Raw genomic sequence first — 24619 nt, 5'->3', positions numbered from 1 at the left:
GATTGGCGCGTGCTGTCATATGCACTTAATTTTATTCCTTCTACACCCAGTGTCTGTAGCCACAAAGAAGGTATCAGCAAGAGATTTTCTCTATTACCTACGATCTTGTACCAGATAGAATAAGCTCTGTCATGATTACGAATGCTCCATTGTTATGGGATGAGATTTTTGAGGACCGTTACCGATGTCTATTCCGCAGGCACCGTTGCTTACGTACCGGAAATAAAACATTCGGTACGGAATGGTTCCTCCACAACAGTGCAAAGTACTGTACGGCTTCTGCTGTCAGTAAAGTCGTACTATGTTATTACTTTTAACTATAAACTTTATTTCAGCGCTCACAAAATTGTTTAGTGGCTACACCGGTTTCGGCTATCTAATCGACATCAACAGACCATAAATATTGCTTGGCGGATGGTTGCGTCAAAACATGCCAGTGGTCAACATTTCACTGACGCTCTAAACGACTTTGTGTGCACTGACTGCAATAAACTTTATAGTACCTTATTGTTGGCCCACAGACCCTGAGGGGTTGTCCAGCCATCAAATCGAGAAGTTTTCTTTCATTACACACTTTAAGTCTTTTCTTGCGAAGTCTATGCTTTATGTTTAAGCTGTAACAGCATAGCATCAGTGACTGCGATGACTTCGCGTAGGGTGTAGGTGTAGGTGTTGTGATGATTATGCTGTGCTCTTATAGCTTCAAATTTCGGTGTATGTTTTTACAGTTACTTTAGAGGCAGCTCATCTCGTTAGAAGTAGTCTAATCAATCGTCATTTATATGTTGGTGACTCCTTGCGCCGTACTTTTGGTTTTAATGCTTGGGACAAAACATTTCAATAATATACATTTGTGATTCCTGGCTTTTTATATACGTCGTATACAGGGTGTTCGGAAATGGAAATTCTCGTTCCAGACTTCCAGGACTTGCAGAGGGGAGTGAGTACATAATATTTTGAATAGGAACCCATGTCCGGAAGCGTACCGTTCCCGTCCTACGACGGTTTCAGTTCAGATGTGCTACATCTCCTTTTATTCAAGTTAACTGGTTCTGCATACCCGATCTTCTTACAAAACATATTGGACCCGTTCTTGGAATCTGTGCTACTGAATTTCCGTGAGGAAAGATGGTATCAGCGTGATGGAGCACCACCTCGTTTCTCTTGTGGTGTTCGGATATCGTTAAAGGTGGATAGGCCAAGGTGTGACGAACCTTATCTTCCACGAGCAGTGCTCATATACAGAGCTATTTACTATACAGAAGTTCCCCAACGTAATAATATTACTAAGAAATGTCCTAGTCGCAGCCTATGGGGATTGTCTCGTTTACTTCAGGAGTTCTAGGCCCTCAAGGTATCTTGGACAACATACGTGAATTCTGGAAAGTAGGATAGAGCTACTAGTAGAAATAAAGCCGTGAGGGTGGGTCGTCAGTCGTGTCTGGACAGCTCAGTCGGTAACAGAGTTGTCTGCGAAAGATAAGGTACTGGGTTCGAGTTCCGGTCCACCACATAGTTTTTATCCGCCAGGAAGTTTCCCACTCCGGAATTATCAACAAGGGCTGCAAATCTGTATCATAGAAATTCGGTTTAGGCCACACGATAGCAGGACAACACCAATTATAGTATAATAACGTCAGTAACAAGTATTACCTCAGTTATGTCACTCTTATCCCTGACGGTGTGTTCGGGATTATCACGCCTAACAAACTGGCAGTGTTTGGCACGCAGGACTATGCAAACTTTAGGACGTAGAAAAAAGTTCCTCTCCCGTCTGTATTCCTGTAGAGCACGGTAGCTAATAAAACTAAAGCGAACAATAGAGAAAATTATTTAAAACATCCAGAACTCGATTCAGCATGTGGCAGCAGGTGCCATCTTAGCAGAAATTCAATGACACAATGGACGCCCTCATATAGGCTTTTACCTCGCTCTCGAATAGAAATACTACATTTCGAGGAAGCCATTAATCCCTTCGTCGAGACTTGTCACGAGGTGGGTAGAAGGGAGTTATTCTTACACAGCAAACAGTTAGAAATTAGGTACAGATAGTTTCCTGGTACAGCAACTGATCAGTCAGAACTGAAATTTGTGTTGCAGCACTTTGGTAGTACTGAATGTATAAGCTACATGGAGGAATTCGTGTAAAGAGCATAGAGATGTTCACTAACACAGGAGCACATCATTTTGTAGTGCTAGAAGATACTTTCGTTGTAAGAATTTAGCTAAGAAAGGGAGGGGAACTAACAGTGAAAAATTCCTGATCTCCTATCCTTTTCTTTGTGTCCCATGGGGTGACAGCATGTGACGCTGTTGATAGCGATTTATCCGTCAGATGGAGAGATTCAATTTGCCAGCTATCTTCTTGCTATGGAAGAGGAGTAAAGTAAGCATTGTGATAGTGGCTTCATCCACACCTTTCATTTACGTTCATGACGAACACAAGCATACAGTGGGTGGACAAAAATATGGACACACAGAGAGAAATGCGTGCTTGAACATAAATACAGTTGTTAACCAAGCCTGCTGGTTGCACTGTTGTATTTGACCAAGAAAGGTACCTGCAGAATGTCGTCAGCCCGTTGCAACTGTCAGTCGTGGTCTAAACAGTGTTCTGTGTGTTTGTGAGTGCATCCGACGCGGGCAAATTTGTGGTGCTCGAGTGGTGGGTGCTTCTGTAATCATGTTTGCAGAAGTGTTTGGTTTTTCCAGAGGCAGTGTATTGAAGATTTATATCGCATACAGGGAAAGCGAAAAAACATCAACCAGCAAGTCACAACACGGATGAGACTGTGTGTGTTGTGCTGATAGCGACAGCCGCTTATTGAAGAGGCTTGTGACGAACAATAAAGAGGACGACAGCAGCATAAATCATTGCAGAACTGAGTATTGCACTTGCGAAACCTGTTGACACCAAAGCAACAAAAGGGAACTCCATACGCAGGGAACTGCAAGCAGAGCTGAACCTCCCGAACTAGTCGTGAGTGATGAAAGTCCCTGTAACAGGAAAACGTCGTGCCGAAGCCATAAAACATGGACTGTGGAGCAATGGATATCATTTCTGCGTAATGTCATCACAGGACCGAGAATATTTCGCCTGCGATACAATCAAGCACCTTCAAATGTCAACTACATTCGCAGATGGCATCGACAGTTGGACGAAGCATGATATTTGTGCCGAGGAAAAAGTACACGTCAATTTTTGTTCGTTAAACTGTTTCAAGAAACATTTATCTGAACATGCTTAAAGTATTTGTCAATTGGACTAGACACCATTTTTTCTCTATTAGACTCCATAGTTTCTAATGAATTGTGGCACACAAAGTTCAAGGCACGACAGGTCTACGCTACCTTAGCCAAAACTTACACCAGAAGTACCACAGTCGAGAGCGAATCTATAGTCAGATTATGTTAGATTCGAAATAATACCAAAGAATGGTTACGAAGCGAATCATAATTACGAAGCGGACCAGTGTACGCAACACTTCATCTAGCAATGGTAGGAGTTTCAGATAGAAAAGTGAAGTTCTGCTGCCCTCGACGTCGATCCTTTTGGCTTATGCCATTGGCTGGGTCGCGGATTCTCCACACGACTCTTCTATGCCGTACAGGACTAACCTTTGCGCTGTCACGCTGCTAATCGCATCCTACATGGCCACTTCGACCACGGAATCGAAGCGGAGGTACAAGTCATCACATTTCAAGTTGTTCGAAGTCTTTTGTACTTTAGTGACGAACGGCAAAAAAATTGTAGAAGCTAACCTTACGGGCTACAAATTTGTTGGGCCACTGAGTAAAATACTTTTTGCGAACACTCTCCGATGCCATTTGAAGGCCGTTACTTGTTGACCACGTCACCTGAACGACCCTGACATCAGGGCCATACCATTGGTGTTTCCCACGCATGCGACTCTGCGTCAAAATGAGGGTCGTAATGAAGAAGCAGTTAGGGGCTACGTTCCGCGCTTATGGGAAAGGATGGCAGATAATGGAAGAGAGATGTGGCTCTTAGTCGCTTCTCACGCTGACTAATCAGACTACTGGTCTTCTCACTGCGGGAACTGTTACTTGTCGGTTAACCTTCGCTGAAACTAATTCAACGAATGTACATTGCGGCAGTGGCTCCTGCTCAGAAAATGAGAGAAGCAGTGCAGTTCAGAAAAATTAACCAAGAGAAGCATTTATGGTCGAAAGGGAGAGTGACGTTCAAGAATCGTTGATGGATTGGACAGTCCACGCAGCATGCACTCAACGATGTTAAGCGTATTACGTATGTAGGGATGAAAGATAATCACAAGCTGGGAAGAGGTGAGGCCAGTAAAAAATGTAATGACATAAAGAAAAGGAAATTCTCAGTTGACTGCATTTGACCTGAGAGGGGTAAAAGTCTTAGATAAATTACATTGTAGATTTACGAGATGCGTTCGCAAACTGCGAATATGTGTTGACGTCAGCTATTCGTTTTATTAATAACACATGAAAATTTGGGGCAGACTGGGAGTAGAGCCCAGTTATCTATATGCACTGTAAATATTCATTGCACATTTTTTACATATTCGGGCATGCCATTTTCGAGTATGTAATGTTGATTTGAAAACGGTTCTCGGTCCGAAACTAGTCATAGAATGAACAAAAAGTAACAATTTGCAACTTGCACTGGTTTTTCGTACTACTGATTAACAGAAGTTGCTGACCCAAGCTATTCCAACATGCTGGAAGTTCGTTTGGTTACTTTGTCAGTACTGGTCACATATTAAAGGTCAGCTAAGCAAAGCGGGGGTCTCGCTCTGGTCAATGTCTATGCGCTCACGACAGCTCTTTGCGTATGTAAAATCGTGAAGTTACGGAATCACAGCCTCAATAGTATCACTGGAGTATTGTTCGACGAAGTCGCACCTAGAACATGTTAACCACCGATCGCCCTGACCGACATAACACAAGCGCCGTCAGGTATCAAGTTTTTTCTTCTTGAATGCAGTTATATCCATGGAGTTTTTCCTCGTACTAGGTCTCCGACTATTTTTTTATTTTTTTATTTTTAATTTTTATTTTTTTTTTAATGCGGAATCACCCCTGGAACACTGTCTAAGGACGTCAGCCAGAGATTGGGTAGCCGGTGGTGTGGTGCGCAATTAATCAATCATACTTCACCACGGAAACTAGTGCCACCTGGTACATCGTAGTTAACGGTAAATACGACGGACATCATGCCATTGCTCTGGCAGACACCACCCTCTGCGGTGTGGCGGCGGACGTATGGCGGACGTATGGTTCCTCCTCCAGCAGATGCTGGCCCTTTGTCTTCGGGTGCCAACGCACATGATCATCCGCAATATGCTCCTCTACCCGGACGAGACGTATTTTCCACCATCAAAGATACACGAGGTCACCTGGATAAATGGTATGGTCAGCCTTTATCTTTTTAGAAATGGACCCAAGAACGTGATCGATTTTTGTACGTTTTTGATAACACTAAACCGCATAAAACGACACGTCAAATACCAGTCTACTTTTGCTAACTGATTAGGGATCATTTCTTCCAACCAGCCCCCCCGTTGGAATAGTCACCGCTTGCGGGGTTGGCAGGTACAGTTCTAGTCTCCTGACCACGGAAGGCTCGGCATTGCCTTTCTGAGGCATGTCCCTAACTGGTGTTTTCAAAACGAGCGGTCGCCGCTTTGTATCTGCACATCAGAAGCATCTTGGAGTTAGTTTTTTGCTGTTTCCTATGTTAAATAAAGGAACCTTTTGTTATTCTTTTCACATTGTACAACTAAAAAATAAAAGACTCACACAAAACTGTCTCCTTAGTTAACCGTATTCTGTGAAAAATTGAAATAAAAATAAAACCAAAAATAAAAAATAGTAATGCGACCACTCGCGATAAGTGGGAAAAACAAAAAATTATTAGCGGCGCTGCCTTCGGTGCGAAAGGACCCGGATTCAATTACCGGTACTTCTTCAGATTTTTTCCACTCGGCCCTTGTGAGGCCAAATAAAGAATTCGTAATGGATTCATCGACTAGTAATAACGGCTGGAGGGTTTGGCGACAGGCTGGTCTCATTTCCCGCCGTCACAGGTCACCCCTCGAAGCGCCTAGCAGTCGCCGCAGGCCAAAGGCCTAGTCCGCCAGTGATGTTCTAAATTGCGCACTAGTTACGGGCTTCACACACAGGGAGCGGTAGTGTCTGTTTTCAGTCAGAAAGGGGTGTAGCGCATGATTACATTGTTAATTTGCAATAAGACAAAAAAAGAGCACTTACGTTATAAAATGCGTGTTTCTGAAATGGGCGTGGTAGAGGTCCGAAAAAAGCCACTATTCACTGCTATAGGCGAGCAAACAATTTAAAAACGACTGTTGTGGTTGCTCGTAAGGCATCACTTTGGTTCCTGCGAAACACGATTTTTATCCTTTGCTTCGATGTGACTGATGGGGATTATGAAAAATTGGCTCTTAACTACGATGTTCATTCAGAGAAAGCATTTATGACTAAATTTGTGATAGCACTTGCAGAACAGCGTGCCACATCTGAAGGCAAGTTCAGTTCTATCTACATCTACATCCATACTCCGCAAGCCACCTGACGGTGTGTGGCGGAGGGTATCTTGAGTACCTCTATCGGTTCTCCCTTCTGTTCCAGTCTCGTATTGTTCGTGGAAATAAGGATTGTCGGTATGCTTTTGTGTGGGCTCTAATCTCTCTGATTTTATCCTCATGGTCTCTTCGCGAGATATACGTAGGAGGGAGCAATATACTGCTTGACTCTTCGGTGAAGGTATGTTCTCGAAGGTATGTTCCAGAAGTGGTAACGTACAGGAAACAATTACACTCCTGGAAATGGAAAAAAGAACACATTGACACCGGTGTGTCAGGCCCACCATACTTGCTCCGGACACTGCGAGAGGGCTGTACAAGCAATGATCACACGCACGGCACAGCGGACACACCAGGAACCGCGGTGTTGGCCGTCGAATGGCGCTAGCAGCGCAGCATTTGTCCACCGCCGCCGTCAGTGTCAGCCAGTTTGCCGTGGCATACGGAGCTCCATCGCAGTCTTTAACACTGGTAGCATGCCGCGACAGCGTGGACGTGAACCGTATGTGCAGTTGACGGACTTTGAGCGAGGGCGTATAGTGGGCATGCGGGGGGCCGGGTGGACGTACCGCCGAATTGCTCAACACGTGGGGCGTGAGGTCTCCACAGTACATCGATGTTGTCGCCAGTGGTCGGCGGAAGGTGCACGTGCCCGTCGACCTGGGACCGGACCGCAGCGACGCACGGATGCACGCCAAGACCGTAGGATCCTACGCAGTGCCGTAGGGGACCGCACCGCCACTTCCCAGCAAATTAGGGACACTGTTGCTCCTGGGGTATCGGCGAGGACCATTCGCAACCGTCTCCATGAAGCTGGGCTACGGTCCCGCACACCGTTAGGCCGTCTTCCGCTCACACCCCAACATCGTGCAGCCCGCCTCCAGTGGTGTCGCGACAGGCGTGAATGGAGGGACGAATGGAGACGTGTCGTCTTCAGCGATGAGAGTCGCTTCTGCCTTGGTGCCAATGATGGTCGTATGCGAGTTTGGCGCCATGCAGGTGAGCGCCACAATCAGGACTGCATACGACCGAGGCACACAGGGCCAACACCCGGCATCATGGTGTGGGGAGCGATCTCCTACACTGGCCGTACACCACTGGTGATCGTCGAGGGGACACTGAATAGTGCACGGTACATCCAAACCGTCATCGAACCCATCGTTCTACGATTCCTAGACCGGCAAGGGAACTTGCTTTTCCAACAGGACAATGCACGTCCGCATATATCCCGTGCCACCCAACGTGCTCTAGAAGGTGTAAGTCAACTACCCTGGCCAGCAAGATCTCCGGATCTGTCCCCCATTGAGCATGTTTGGGACTGGATGAAGCGTCGTCTCATGCGGTCTGCACGTCCAGCACGAACGCAGCTCCAACTTAGGCGCCAGGTGAAAATGGCATGGCAAGCCGTTCCACGGGACTACATCCAGCATCTCTACGATCGTCTCCATGGGAGAATAGCAGCCTGCATTGTTGCGAAAGGTGGATATACACTGTACTAGTGCCGACATTGTGCATGCTCTGTTGCCTGTGTCTATGTGCCTGTGGTTCTGTCAGTGTGATCATGTAATGTATCTGACCCCAGGAATGTGTCAATAAAGTTTCCCCTTCCTGGGACAATGAATTCACGGTGTTCTTATTTCAATTTCCAGGAGTGTATTTTTTGTGCCACTTGATACGAAGAGCCTACGAGGAATAGCCCAACGTGGTGGTTTCCTAGACACCATTTTATCATTTTCTTCTTCCCAAATATTCTGCGAGATCTAAGTGAAGATATATATCACGTGATCGGAATCGTGTCTCTTCGTGTGGCGTGTAAGTAGTAAGAAGGGGCCGACCAGTGCTGACTATGACGAATGTCGGCGGCCACCTTTACCTTGACGTGCGCTGTTTTTACTGCTGCATGATGTCCACTTGTGAGTTGTATTTTCTTCCTGGAAAACAATTTGCGTTTGTCTCGTCGCGTGTGGGTGAAATTTCCAGGTAGTTCGTGGATTCTGGCACGCCAATGTAAGGTCACAGCTAAACGGTTGTCAAACATCAGGACACCTTACATTTTGCTACATTAGTTACATTCCATGGATCCCACGGTGAGCGGTCTCTGCAATGTGTACAGAAGTCCAGGATGTTCATTTAGTTTAAGAACAATACAACGAAACGACTTTACATTATGAAATGTTATTGTATTGCAGTGCTAATCTTAATTACGAAATAACCTAAAATATTAATTTCAAGAGATTCTGTGAAACTATTCTGTGAAGATACTCATGAAGGAGACGATGTTGCCCAACAGTAAGGTATTGATTTCAGTTTTCAGCCTCACCACATCACCCATAGTATATTGCATTAACGCTGCCAGGTTTCCAAACACATGAGTACTCATGCGTGTGACTTCAAAGAGAATATCTGTAAAAATTATGAACTTCTTTTCCCCTTGTCTGTTTTTCGTACAAGTATTTCATTATGGGTTAAATACTTATAACTCTTTGCAACCTCTATATTCATTTTAAATTTCACTGGTGTCCAGTCAGTGAGCATGCGGTAAATATTAACGACGTAGATGGTTGAATACTTAAGGGAATGCCAAGCCACCTATGCCATTTGACATTTATTTTTTAATTAACATTCCTCAAGAATTTCCACTTCATTACCTTGACCACTGAGGAGTAGCTTTAATATGGTGATTGGTAAACAGTGCAAATCCAGTAATACTTCTGACGAATTCTTCTTCATCTTCTTCCTTCTTCTGCAGTCTGACTACTAGGTTTTCGTCTGTTACGGTGCCACCCTCTTTCTTGAAGTTTCCAGACATTGATCGTCGCCCTCTATTAAGTGTCATGAAGTAGGTGCATGATGACAAAAATGAAGGCAAATGGGAAAGCCATCCATTCCATCACCTTCGTAAGAAAGATGTGGTTCCCGCGATCGAAAGCCTGATCGAAATCGAATGAAATCGTGGCTCTCTCCAGTCGACACTCTTGCAATAGCGATGACGTCGCTTTAATCACATATCGTTGATTGTATTTAGCATCTCTGTCCAAGGACTTCTGCACGGTAGACAGACCTGGTACAGGACTCCTTTGCGAAACATCGCGAGGAGGCGCGTAAAAATCTTAAAATCTTAGCTGGGTAAAGTGGCCGATAGCTTTCAAGTTGCGTGCCTTCGGAGGATTTGGATATCGAATAATTAGACCTTACAAAAATTCCGGTGGTTGCGGTGTCGCAGGCGACAGCAGTTCCTGGTACATGTCCCTTCATCACGGCAGTATTAAGTCTTTAAAAGTCCTATAAAATTCTAATGGCAGTCCGTCTGCTCCTGGCGATCGTTTGATGGCCCTCTTGGCGAGTTCATCAGTGTCTTCAATGGAGATGTTTACTAAAAGAGAGACCACCGCTTGGCCATCAAGGATACTATGGATCTTCTGTGGTATGTCTGTAAGTGCCACAACGTTACGGTCTACCTCACGATAGACGTGAAGACAGTGAGTTTCGAAGGCTGTTGTGATGTCTGCCTGCCAAACCGGCGTCAGGTAAATCTAAATAATGGATCAGCGCTTGTCGACAGCGTCTGAGGTATGCAATTACATGATGAACTGAGGATTTGAGGGCGTTTCTCTTGGCATCACACTCGGACAATTATGCCTGACAATCTGCGCCGAGTAAGGGCCAAAATCTTAGCCTTGGTAGGTTGAACCTCGACCTGACGTGACCATTCGTAAACATTCTACTTGCAGTAAACAGGCAACGTTAAGTTTCCACTGACCCCGACTGCGCCGTGTTGTTTGACGTCGGAGATTGATCATGCACACATAAACACTACGGTCTGAGAAGGCCAAGGCCATCTTTCCGCGTTCAGGACATCTGAAGCGAGCGGGGAATTCATGTACATGCGATCCAATCGACTGCCTGAGTGGCTCGTGACGTATTTATATCCTAGGCCCTCGCCGTGTGCCACTTCCCAGGTTTCTATGAGACTGAATCGACGTACTAGTTTTGGGACAGGTGGTAAAATTTGTATATTGGTCCTTCCTGACAACAACACAGTTGAAATCTCCGCCGACAATGATGTGTTCATATAGTCCCAGAAAAAGCGGGGTGATTGTTTCAGAATAAAATTGAGAGCGCTCTCGTCGTTGGTCTGTGCCGTGTACAGTTAGTGGTAGCCCTCGTGTTGACTGGAAATAAGTGACGTCCTCTACTGCCACGTCATCGCTCAGGATAATCGCTGCTCCACTATCTCCGTCAGCAGCTGGGGTGACGTATGCATTATAACCATGAAATTCGGTCCTGGTCTCTGCTCTTGGCACTTAGAACATGGCAATGTCAACGTCATTTTAAATTTAACGTAAGTGCCGATCATATTTAAACTGATTTGGCAATTATGCCCGTTCATGTCAGTAAGAACGAATGTCGTCATGTCTTAGGCACTGTCTGTCTACTGATCACTCCCGGTTCACTGGGGTGGCCTGTGGTATTTCTTCGTCTGGTCGGGTTTCAGGGAGAACGTCGTCCGCCCACGAAACAGGCAGTCAGATGCGATCATCGCTGATGCAAGAAGCGCCATTGTCGCCAATGTCCACGCTGGCGACGTGAGTCGGTATCTCCAGGGCGTTACTGTGTTCTGCTTCTCTTAGTAAATTGTCCTGTCCGTGATGATGATGAGTACCAGCAACTACGTGAACGACTTCTTCTGGTAGTCGTGCGAAGGATTCATTCGAGAAGCACGACTTTGCTGTCGCTGTCACCCTCCTCTTCTTGAGACGTTTTCGTGATCTGTGTTTGCGGGGTTGTCGTTCCGAGTCAGGCGACGGTATTGAGTCACGACGTTCAGGAACGAAAGTGGCTGCACGCACAACCCTGGCATCGAGATACCTATCAACTTCTGTCAGCAACTTCACCCGGCACTGGCTCCTTCAGGCTAGAGGCCGGTCGCTCTTGTAGATAGTCTATTTCGTCTCGTCTGATGTCTGATACCTTGTGGAAGCTGCTGTGCAGGCGTCTGGAGGGCACTGGGTCTCAGTGCCGCCTCTTAGATGTGTGGAAGGGATGTCGTAGCCAGAAGGGGAGAAGCGTTTTTCTCCCGCAGCTGCGTAATTCTGCTTTGGAGGCAGTCGTTTCGCACGTGTCCTCCTTTGCCACATCTAGAATTGGTCTTTGACTACCACCGTGTATGGCTTTTTCCCGGTAGCCGTCAATGAAGAGGTAGGATAGTGTATGTTTCTTTAGCTCAATGCATACTTGCAACATTCCATTCAAAACTGGATATGTAGTGAAATGTGCCCATTTCTCTGATACATAACTGTGTACTGTTCCGGAAGTTCGAAGATACGGACCGTGCATAATCCCAGGCCAGCATTTTCACCGATTAGTGGGCCGGCGTGGCCGTTCGGAATTTGAGGCCGTGTTTCGACCATGCTAAGATCTTGTCACAAGCTGCGCCGTTTGTTAGCTTGATGGGAACCACGATGGACCGGTGTATTCCGATTTTCTGCACGGGGATCTTCACTTCGTCAGGTCAGAATTTTTCGATGGGGAGTGCTTTTGGTCGCTCATATTCGTTCGAAAATATAAACTTCAATGTGGTTTTACGGCAAGAGTTTGACATTCTATGGTTCATCGTAACACGCGCGAATACCGCTATGAAAGTAAACAACCGCGAGGCACACGCCACGGCAAGTACGCAAACAGTTCCGTCCGCACTGCTTCACCGCCGCAGGCAAACTGTCCACTCTGCTATGGAGGCGATTAGTATTACTGAAATTAGCCCTGAAGTCAATTAACACGATTAGTCGATGAAAATTTACGCAGCGCAATGGCTCTGTTGTCCTGCTCTATAACATGTGGACTTTTTCTGCATTAAAAGCTGAAATTAAGGCGTGAAATCAATTTGGCCTAATGTGCTGCAACAAGGAGAGTAACTGCAATCTTCGGGAGCGACGGATGGGAAGTGCTGAATATTGTATTTTGGTTTGAAACTATCAGCGACGTGATTAATAGTGGAAGCTTCACAATCAAACACGTGGTCGCGTGCTACTTGAGATAAAATCTGAAGAACGCAACAGACTGGTAAACAGTTCAAACTGCAGCAAATGCATGAATAAACAACAGCGTAAAACAAAGATGAAGCATAATGTAAAAGAAAGAGGATGCTAGGATACCCGCATGAGCCTGCACACAACTTGATCAACCAACCGTCACGTAGATCACAGACGGTAATTTGGCCTTATTATGAATTCTATGACTCGCTATCATTAGCAAAAAAGATCATCATACGTACAAAACATACTGACACCACAAAACACCTGAACAACTTTTCAACTGATTGCATGTCAAATGTTGTATGGCTGCAAGACAGTATGGAAAGTAATCGCGAATTTATATTCTCGTCCGCTGAAACGTGGATTAAGCTGAAGGACATTTCACGGTATGCGTAATGGTGCGGAATCTTTTGCTAACATTCTCCAGTACACGCTGCGTGTTGGGCAGCACGTGGCCCCAGCGGAAGCTGACGTGACGACACTGACCAACCTTAGGCCGTCGGCATACGGACCGCGCATTCGAACGTTGAGCGTGCCAAGTCTCTGACGTCACAGCGTGGAATAGCGCGTTGGGGAGTCTTTCCGAACGTGAAGAGCAATACCTAGCACAGAATGAGAATTTCACTCTTCAGCGGAGTGTGCGCTGATATGAAACTTCCTGGCAGATTAAAACTGTGTGCCGGACCGAGACTCGAACTCGGGACCTTTGCCTTTCTCAGGCAAGTGCTCTACCGACTGAGCTACCCAAGCACGACTCACGCCCCGTCCTCACAGCTTTACTTCCGCCAGTACCTCCTCTCCTACCTTCCAAACTTTACAGAAGCTCTCCTGCAAACCCTGCAGAACTAGCACTCCTGAAAGAAAGGATACTGCGGAGACATGGCTTAGCCACAGCCTGGGGGATGTTTCCAGAATGAGATATCCACTCTGCAGCGGAGTGTGCGCTGATATGAAACTTCCTGTCAGATTAAAACTGTATGCCGGACCGAGACTCGAACTCGGGACCTTTGCCTTTCGCGGGTAAGTGCTATACCAACTGAGCTATCCAAGCGCGACTCACGCCCTGTCCTCACAGCTTTACTTCCGCCAGTACCTCGTCTCCTACCTTCCAAACTTTCTGCGAGCTTCTGTAAAGTTTGGAAGGTAGGAGACGAGGTACTGGCGGAAGTAAAGGTGTGAGGACGGGGCGTGAGTCGTGCTTGGATAGCTCAGTTGGTAGAGCACTTGCCCGCGAAAGGCAAAGGTCCCGAGTTCGAGTCTCGGTCCGGCACACAGTTTTAATCTGCCAAGAAGTTTAATACCTAGCACGTCAGACATTCTGAACGTGCATTCGAACGTAGACCAGTGAGACGGGAGAACGCCAGCTACACAACATGCGCCACAGTGTCTTGAGTACAGCGTCACGAGACGCCACATTGTCTTTCAGTTGAAGCCCATGTGCATAAATGCCGTTTCTGAGCACCATCAAATCGAGGACCTCGAAAAACCATCGTTAATTGTATGACTTGTTGCAATAAAATGACGGGATAAGTCATATTCGTGGTTAAATAATTACTTTAATTTGCGTATTACGAGGGTATGCCATTACAAGGCAACGGCACAGTGATCACCCATCAAAAACGCGTTATTCTTGGTACAATTCGTTATAATTAAATGTCAGTTAGTAACACACCTACGGTTAAAGCTTTCAGGAGATAGTAACATGCAAAGTAAGGAAATGGTTCAGTTGTGATCAGTGTAGAACAATGAGTAGTGTCATGGATTTGTACGTTAACAGCTGCTTTGTTGCTGATTCGCGTCTCACTGGATCCCAATAGTTTTTCGCGAACATCCGCATTTTATAACAGGTTCTGATATTTTCTCCTTAACTTAATAAATGTATATTCTATGACATGCGATGTTATGTACATATATCAGTGCTCACAGATATTGAAGTTTTTTATTTATGTGTACTACTTACAGAACAACATTACTAGCAAGTGGAAAAGGAGGAAATGCGCGTTTTAATAGAGCTAACATAGGAGCTTTACGCCCGTCCTTTTGTAAACAGTGTGATTTGTGAGCCAGAAGACAGCCGACAACCGCCGCTGGAGAGCGATGTAGTAGGGTATACCACGTAGAGGCATATGTAGCGCACACACACATCGCGTCGTTTCTGAGCGCTCAACACCACATTGAACTCGGCACGCTCAACGTTGACGTTCAAAAGCACGTTCCGTGTGCCGACGACTTGACCGAACAACTAAATCTAACGTTCACAAGACCCAGCCTCAAAGACCTAATTACTTTGAGTGGGTCGATAGTGGAATAAGTATTTCACTGTTTATCTGAACACATCGACAAATAGCACATGGAAAACAATGCGTTTGTGCCTACAGAATTGTACCTAACAACATCTTAAATGGATTTCACAAGAAACGTTCTGATTGATAATTTTCAGTGGATATTGTAGGAACAAAGCGACACTTGATATTGTTGACTAGAAACCCCGGAGAGGGCGTTCCACCGCCTATTTGATAACATATCATAGATGATGTGTCTTTTCTTGGCTTGGCATGTATTTAATGTTATCAAACATTTAAATAAATTGCACTAGCCTACAAGCAAGTAACAAAGAAGGAAACAGAAACAATTTTCCGCCTGTTTCTGCATTCCTTATCGGTGGTTCTCTCTCGACGTGTTTTTCAGATTCATATTGATAATTTAACCCAAAAAGTAAGATTTCCTAGAGCTGTAAACAAAAATCAAACGCAAGTGTCTGAAAAACAATTATTGCAACAGTCACGTCAAACACCCACCTACTCATTGCGATATTCATTCACGGAAATGAGGCACTTGCCCTGTTGTGGGAACGTGTTGCTTCTTCTTTTGCCATGGAATCCTGTCGTCTGGCATTGGAACTAGAGTGTGACACCTGTCTGCACCATTCGTCACGGTGTAACCAGTGATGGGGCAGGAATATCTTCAGGTGTAAGAATAGATGAAACTCTGAGGGGTGGTCAAAGAAATATCAGCGTAACGCCTGCCGGAATTGCGTTGTGCTTCAGGTGAGCTTCTGTCATGTATCGATACCTGTACTGGAGCATACCGCGCCTCTTCCTCTATACTGCCCGTTGGCACCTCCAGATCCGGTACATCAGCGGCAAGCGACTACCGAATTCTGTACTCGTATGCAAAAGGTCGTATGACATGCACTCTAAAACGACACCGTAGACCCAACCTCGCATTTGGCAGGACGATGAATTACAGCCAGCAATTACAGCCACCATTTTGAGCTACTACAATGGCGCTTCCGCGCGAGCAATCTGACAGTGTAAACTTTTACGAGTACATTAAGCTGCTACTGCCAACATCTTTCTCACGTGCACACTCGCCTTTTGCTACCCAAGGTCTGCCGCTTTTGGCAGTGTGTGATACTTATTTTCTGGATATCCCTCATACATCTGTCCAACGAAAGACGATTTAGTGCAGGTGTTCGATGTATCTCCATTATATACCCTACTGGCCATTCAATTTGCTACACCACGAAGATGACGTGCTACAGACGCGAAATTTAACCGACAGGAAGAAGATGCTGTGATATGCAAGTCATTAGCTTTTCAGAGCATTCACACAAGGCTGGCGCCGGTGGCGACATCTACAACGTGCTGACATGAGGAAAGTTTCCAACCGATTTCTCATACACAAACAGCACGTGACCGGCGTTGCCTGGTGAAACGTTGTTGTGATGCCTCGTGTAAGGAGGAGGAATGCGTACCATCACGATTCCGACTTTGATAAAGGTCGGATTGTAGCCTATCGCTATTGCGGTTTATCATATCGAGACATTGCAGCTCGAGATGGTCGAGTTCCAATGACTGTAAGCAGAATATGGAATCGGTGGGTTCAGAAGGGTAATTCGGAACGCCGTGCTGGATCCCAACGGCCTCGTATCACTAGCAGTCGAGATGATAAGTATCTTATACGCATGGCTGTAACGGATCGTGCAGCCACGTCTCGATCCCTGAGTCAACAGATGGGGAAGTTTGCAAGACAACAACCATCTGCACGAACAGTTCGACGACGTTTGCAGCAGCATGGACTATCAGCTCGGAGTCCACGCCTGCGGTTAACCTTGACGCTGCATCACATACAGGAGCGCCTGCGATGGTGTACTCAACGACGAACCTGGGTACACGAATGGCACAACGTCATTTTTTCGGATGAATCCAGGTTCTGTTTACAGCATCATGATGGTAGCATCCGTGTTTAGCGACATCGCGATGAACGCACATTCGTCATCGCCATACTGGCGTATCACCCTGTTCAGATAGTTCAAATGGCTCTGAGCACTATGGGACTTAACTTCTGAGGTCATCAGTCCCCTAGAACTTAGAACTACTTAATCGTAACTAACCTAAGGACATCACACACATCCATGCCCGAGGCAGGATTCGAACCTGCTACCGTAGCGGTCGCGCGGTTCCAGATTGTAGCGCCTAGAACCGCTCGGCCACTCCGGCCGGCGTATCACTCTGCGTGATGGTATGTGGTGCCATTGGTTACGCGTCTCGGTCACCTCTTGTTCGCATTGACGGCACTTTGAACAGTGGACGTTACATTTCAGATGTGTTACGACCCGTGGCTCTATCTACCCTTCATTCGATCCCTGCGAAACCCTACATTTCAGCAGGATAATGCATGACCGCATGTTGCACGTCCTGTACGGGCCTTTGTGGATACAGAAAATGTTCGACTGCTGCCCTGGCCAGCACATTCTCCAGATCTCTCACCAATTGAAAACGTCTGGTCAATGGTGGCCGAGCAACTGGCTCGTCACAATACGTCAGTCACTACTCTTGATGAACTGTGGTATCGTGTTGAAGCTGCATGGGCAGCTGTACCTGTACACGCCCTTCCAAGCTCTGTTTGACTCAATGTCCAGGCGTATCAAGGCCGTTAATACGGCCAGAGGTGGTTGTTCTGGGTACTGATTTCTCAGGATCTATGCACCCAAATTGCGTGAAAATGTTGTCACATGTCAGTTCTAGGTTAATATATTTGTCCAATGAATATCCGTTTATCATCTGCATTTCTTCTTGGTGTAGCAATTTTAATGGCCAGTAGTGTAAATTATCAGTTTGCCAGTAACGTAGCTGTGGCCAACATAGGAAGACTGTACTACAAAATCTTGCAACACAGCTCCATTCGTTACTTCAAATTAACTCCAAGTGCACTAAACGGACCTTCCCCGCTATTTGAATCCATTTATCTAACCATATTCAGAACATTCAGAATGAATTTTTTACACAATTAGCCGGAAGTTTAACGATCTCCATCTTTTAAAGGCTAAGAACCGGTTTCGAGTCGATGTTAGAGTAATAATACTGAAAAGTGACTTAATAGCTACTGGTGCAGCATTTCTGATGGTACGTTGCAGATCTTTATAATCGTACGTAATGCTTTGAAGTGAAGCGACACTATGCAGTTATTTGCGCATTCAAAAGAAGATTGAACACGACACAAACAATATTGACATGCACATTGTGCATGCGCGACCGTTACGGTGGTTTATCAAATTGAAATGCATGTCAGTTGTGACGCGAGACTTTAGGTGTAACAGTCGTATATGTGTTTGTCGGTTCGCGTGGCTGTATCGTGTGTAATTCAATATTAAAATGGAGCAAACTGAATCAGGTTGGATTACACGTAGTGACCAGCATTTCTACACGAAAATCGAATACCTACTGGGAAGTAACCCAACGGAAATTTGCAACTCTTTGAGAGACGTGAGTGGGAGTAGCGGGGTGGATCGTAGCACAACACCACGGTGGTCTGCTCGTTTCCGTGAACGTCGGGTAAGCACTGAGGACAACTCAAGAAGAGAAACTTCACCAACTGCAACAGAGTACGCCTCTCAGGTTATTGTTAATGACATTTTGACAAAGAATCGACCAAAAACATGTGATAAAATTGCCCCATGTGAGGCCGTAATGTCTGTCACTTCATTTTACTCAATCGTAACTGAAAATTTAGAGAAGAGAAAAGTTGCTGCCAGCTGGGTTGCACAAGATCTGAGTGAAGAGCAGAAGAATTGCTTCAACGTTATGACCAGAAGGAGAGAAGTTCCTGAAAAAGATTTTTGCATTTGATGAAACCTGTATGCAGGCCTCAATCGTCACAATAGAAAAATTACGACTCCGTAGTCCCGAAAAAATTCTACCGCTAACAGTCAAAGGTGAAACTGATGATGATCTTTGCGTACGACTTGTATGGAGTCATAGCTACGGAATAGAGTGCCCCAGAGGACGTCTGTAAAAGGTGCGTACTACAAGCTGTTTTTGCAAAATATTTTTCGCCCGAAAATTCTTCACAAAAGACCCGACACACTTGCAGCTGGTGTCCCTACTTTGCACGATAATGCAAGACAAGATACTGTCCTGTCAGTGAGACAAACGCCCGCATCTCGTGGTCGTGCGGTAGCGTTCTCGCTTCCCACGCCCGGGTTCCCGGGTTCGATTCCCGGCGGGGTCAGGGATTTTCTCTGCCTCGTGATGGCTGGGTGTTGTGTGCTGTCCTTAGGTTAGTTAGGTTTAAGTAGTTCTAAGTTCTAGGGGACTTATGACCACAGCAGTTGAGTCCCATAGTGCTCAGAGCCATTTGAACCATTTTTTTGAGACAAACGCTGGGAAATAGTTCCCCAACCACCAAACAGTCCTGATGTGAGCCCACCAGAGTTTGATTTGTTTCGCAAGTTGGAGGAACAACTCCGTGGAAAACGTTTCCATGCAATTGATGAAGCTCCCTGTGAGGTCACCCCGAGTAAACAGAAATCTCAACACTGAAGGTGTTTCCTTTCTGAAATACAGAAGTTACCAAAACGTTGGGAAGCTGTCATAAGCAAGAATGGAGATTATATTGTAGGCATGTAAAGGAATTTTGTAAAATAAACTATCTTCTTCAATTCTATCATATAGTGTGCAGAAATTTTCGAAATGATCTCCTTAGAACTAGCGAATATGGCAATGCTTGCTAAATATATGTGGGAATTGGAAATACATCCAAATCTTCTTCTCCTCGCTCCCTCTGTCCATCTCCTCCTGTCTCCTCTCTTCGTTCAGCTCTTCCTTCCCCTCTCTGCATCCATAACCTGCTTCCTCCCTTTCTGGATGCCTCTCTCTGTATCCATCACCTCGTATAGTCCCTATCTCTCTCCACCTATTTCCCCCCGCCTCTCTCTATCCATCTCCTCTTTGTCCGTTTCTTTGCCCATTTTCTTCCTCCCCCCCCCCCCTACCTATCCATCTCCTCTTCTCCCATCTTTGTAAACTTGAGCCTTGTTTACTGTTATTGCAAACGATACCTTGATTGGGAATTGACGTCGCTTAAAATGAATGGGTAAATCAATTAGGATCATTGGTATACGGAGGTATGAGAGGCCTCTCCTGCTGCTAGATCTGTGAGAGTAGTAGCTTCAAGGACAGTATTCCGCGTAGTTCTAATCTGCGAACATACAGGATTACAGGGTTTTAGACTTTTCTGATTCCACAGTAATATCCTAATAATAAACCGAAAGCCATAAATACATCTTTCCCGTTTTCTGTTAAAACCGAATGAGAGGAAAGAAAGACAATAGCACATTGTCGTGTAAACAGTTTTTTTTTTAAATTATGTATAAGGGAAAGAATATACATAATGTATAAGAGAGAAACAATATGTCTAAGAGCTTAAATTCTCTGTTACCGTAGTTAAAATGGACTGCGACAAAGGAAACGAAACTGAACATTTTCATGGCACAGTATTTTCATTCTTGCAATATATATATATATATATATATATATATATATATATATATATATATATATATATATATATATATATATATATATATATATATATAATTTTTTACTCTATGCTGTAATAATCGTTCGAATATATACCAGGTGATCAAAACAAAAAGTCAGTATAAATTTGAAAACTTAATGAACCACGGAATAATGTAGATAGAGAGGTAAAAATTGACACACATGCTTGGAATGACATGGGGTTTTATTAGAACAAAAATAAACCAAGTTCACAAAATGTCCGATAGATGGCGCTGGACAGCAAAACGTCAGTGGCTGCGCATGACAATCGTGTATAAAAGGAGCTGTAATGAAAGAGAGAATCAGATGCGCCAGCAGTCGCAGCATGTTGACGTTACCTGAAAAGGCGCTTTTAGTGAAGATGTATTATCAGAATTGGGAATGTGCTAGTTCAGCATTACGATCCTATCGCCATGGGAAGTGGATTCGAACGGGTAAAGGTCCGTTGACAAATGCAGCTGTGGCGAGAATGATTTCGAAGTTCGAAGCCACGGGTTGTTTAGACGATAGACCCCGTAGTGGCCGACCGAGCACAAGGCTTAATGCTGCTGAGACAGTTCAGGAAGAAATGGAGACTGTAGCGGGTTCGTCTGTGCACGGGGAAGTCAACGCCCGTGCAGTCGCACGTCGCACCGCAATTCCATACACTACTGTTTGGTTGGCACTTAGACGTACCCTCCGATGCTATCCGTACAAAATCCATCGGCATCATGAACTGTTACCTGGCGATTTAGTGAAGCGCAGGGCATTTGCGGTGTGGGCGTTTCAAAAGATGGCGGAAATGACGATTGGTTGAGTAACGTGTTGTGGACCGACGAAGCTCATTTCACGCTCCGAGGGTCTGTCAACGCCCACAACTGCAGAATTTGGGCTACCGAAAATCCTAGAACTGTCCTGGAAACGCCATTGCACGACGAGAAAGTCACGGTATGGGTGGGATTTACCACATCTACCGTTATCGGGCCTTTTTCTTCGAGGAAATGCGTGATTCTGGTTTTGTAACAGCTACCGTGACAAGTGAGGTGTACGCCGATACGTTACGGAATCGCATCATCGCCAGCCTGGCTGATAAACACCTGATGGAACGTACGATGTTTATGCAGGATGGCGTTCCACCCCATATTGCTAGACGCGTAAAAGATCTCTTGCGCGCGTCGTTTGGTGATGATCGTGTGCTCAGCCGCCACTTTCGTCATGCTTGGGCTCCCAAGGCCCCAGTCCGTGCGATTATTGGCTTTGGGGTTACCGAAGTCGCAAGTGTATCGTGATCGACCGACATCTCTAGGGATGCTGAAAGACAACATCCGACGCCAATGCCTCACCATAACTCCGGGCATGCTTTACAGTGCTGTTCACAACATTATTCCTCGACTACAGCTATTGTGGAGGAATGATGGTGGACATATTGAGCATTTCCTGTAAAGAACATCATCTTTGCTTTGTCTTACTTTGTTATGCTAATTATTGCTATTCTGATCATATGAAGCGCCATCTGTCGGTAATTTTTTTGAACTCTTGTATTTTTTTGGTTCTAATGAACCCCTACGTCATTCCAAGCATGTGTGTCAATTTTTACCTCTCTATCTACATTATTCCGTGATTTATGGAGTTTTCAAATTTACACTGGCTTTTTGATCACCCGGTATATACGATTATTAGAGCATTGAGTAAAATTTTTCAGTTAATCGGCCAAGAACTTTTAGAGATTTTTGGTAACAACGCTAAACACCGGCTTGTCTTTATATAGCAGTACGGATTAATTTTCCTCGCCTCTTACATCCAGCGCAAACGTAAGTCTGCGTAAAGTGCTGCGTCGAACGAGCTCGGAACTGTTACGCAGCTGCCATGTTTCTACACCATTCCAAACACAACAATAAATCGCTTGGAAAAATGTGCACGGTAACTCAGTTGTAAACCTAAAGGTGAGGCACTTGCAGTCCTATTGACATAACAGCACGTACTGTGTTATCACTGCCTCCGTCCCACCTACCCTGCAGAAGCGTGTTAAAACTTTATGCAAACACGAACATCTGTTCAAGCCATCCACGCTACTGCAGCACTTAAACATCAACAGAGGTACCGAAGACTGTGACTTACACCTTGTTTAAAAGAAAACGATAAACGCCCAATGTTGACAAAAGTGCTTGAAACCACCTCCCAAAACATATCCTCCACGTTTTGCAGCGTAATACAGCCCGTATGAGTCAGTTGTTTGTTTTGGGTACATCCGGCACAAAACTAACGCTGTTTGATTTGCGCTAACCATATGCTATGTTTCTGCAAAATTTTCTTTTTCTTTTTAACTGAAATCAGCGGGAAGTGCTCTGTCTCGGGCGTAAATGATCATTTTCAGTAGAACAATAGCTTTAAGTTCCTTATTTCGTTTATCGTCTGGGTCGGAATTTTGTTCCCGTATAGGCAATGCCCATGGCTCTCGAACCACACAGTCCAGAATCGGTATGCCATAAGGCAAGATCACCATGAGCACTGAGTCAGTCATGCCGCCGACGCAACGCGCTGAAGATACAGGTTTGGCTAAATACCGTCTCCTACTGTGCGAAAAAGTCCACATCTGTCGGCTGCACATCCTAGTCAGACAGTAATCGTCGACCCTTCATGTCCTCTTTCAAGGGACGGAAGGCGTGAAAATCGTGTGGGAGAGATCAGGACTATAGGGCGCTTGTTCGAGTTTCTCCCACTTGAGATGGCGTAACCTCTGTGTTACGACATGCGTTATCATAAAACAGCAGCTCCCTTCACCCACAATGTGGTTTCTGACAGACATGCTGCCCCATAAATATTCTTCATTCTCCTATGGAAGTGTGCGGGTGTTTGTTCCTCGGTAGCCTAGGAAAGAATAACAGCACGTTAACCCTGTTTGGACGCACTGGTAATAAAGTCGCCATTGTCCACATTTCCGTATTTACCGCCGGTACGTCGGAAAGACACGAATTGCGACGATACCTAACAGTTACTGCTCTCCTGGACAGCATCACATATGAGCAAAGCAGTTGCGTCTTTACCTGCGGTTACTTTAGGTACTTGGGGTACGCACAGCCCTGTTTAAAAAGAATAGCTTGATGTAACCATAGGGTCGAGCCGCACACATCTGCTTTCACGGTCAGCAGCTAATTACCTGCAAATATTAACCTGTAGCTGCGATCCTCCAGTGAAATAGTCTATGCGTTGACTAGAACTGCGAGTTAATAAAATACACAGAAATATCAAATAATAGAGAAATGAATAATTTAATAAAAAGTGTTCTATTGTAACGTCTGTAATTGGTAAATATGGCAAGAATTGTGTTGAATAATGTTTGTTCGAGAAAGCACATCTCACACAAATGGGACTTGGTCCTACGATATTCAGTTGAAATACAGACAGAAAATACCCTTATCAAATGTGGTAAATTTACATGAGAGTGTTTCGAGAATGGTAGCAAAATCCCCTAACTAAATAGTCATCAATGATACGTTAAAACTAAGTCCATTTTGTAATCACAGTACAAGAAATGTTCACCAGGTCAAAACTGAGTTCAAAAATGGTGCAAATGGCTCTGAGCACTATGGGACTCAACATCTGAGGACATCAGTCCCCTAGACTTAGAACTACTTAAACCTAAGGACATCGCAGACATCCATGCCCGAGGCAGGATTCGAACTTGCGACCGTAACAGCAGCGCGGTTCCGAACTGGAGCGCCTAGAACCGCTCGACCACCGCGGCCGGCAATTCAGAGTTCAACACGATGGTTTACAACTTATCACACACGATACAACTCATACTCTGTCTATCCTCATTTCCTTAACTCAAGGGGAATAAGTCGAGAGTCTTACGCTGGAGCGCATTCAGACCTCTCGAAATGTAAAAGTCAAAGTATGGAAGAGCCATTCACAACCCACAAACAAACATCACCACGATCGAATACTATGTGTTACCACATGTAGGTCTGCCTCCTTGCAGAACACATTTAAAAGTGTCCAGAATCGCCCCCTTGAGCTTCTCACTCGAAAAGACCCAGTCTCCACTCGACTCCCATAGTGTTCCGCTACTGCATGCTTTTCCATTGGCCGAAGACCGTTCACGCCAAAAATACATCGTTCTTGCTTGCTACAGACATGATTTCAGTCATCTTGACCACTTTCC

The 24619-nt window shown here is 45.2% G+C and overlaps 1 protein-coding gene and 1 non-coding gene across 3 annotated transcripts in view; both read left to right on the top strand.

The window, feature by feature from the left end:
* LOC124608169 (long-chain fatty acid transport protein 1-like) overlaps nt 1-24619 on the top strand; it is a 391222-nt gene that overhangs the window by 129893 nt on the left and 236710 nt on the right. The window lies entirely within an intron of this gene.
* Nucleotides 13828-13902, top strand: Trnas-cga. Its single transcript has one exon. It is a non-coding gene; the product is annotated as a tRNA-Ser (tRNA).

This window comes from Schistocerca americana, chromosome 1 (assembly GCF_021461395.2).
Source record: "Schistocerca americana isolate TAMUIC-IGC-003095 chromosome 1, iqSchAmer2.1, whole genome shotgun sequence".
NCBI classification, from domain to species: domain Eukaryota; kingdom Metazoa; phylum Arthropoda; class Insecta; order Orthoptera; family Acrididae; genus Schistocerca; species Schistocerca americana.
The sequence above is the reverse complement of the archived record's forward strand: the minus strand, read 5'-3'. Positions and strand labels throughout refer to the sequence as shown.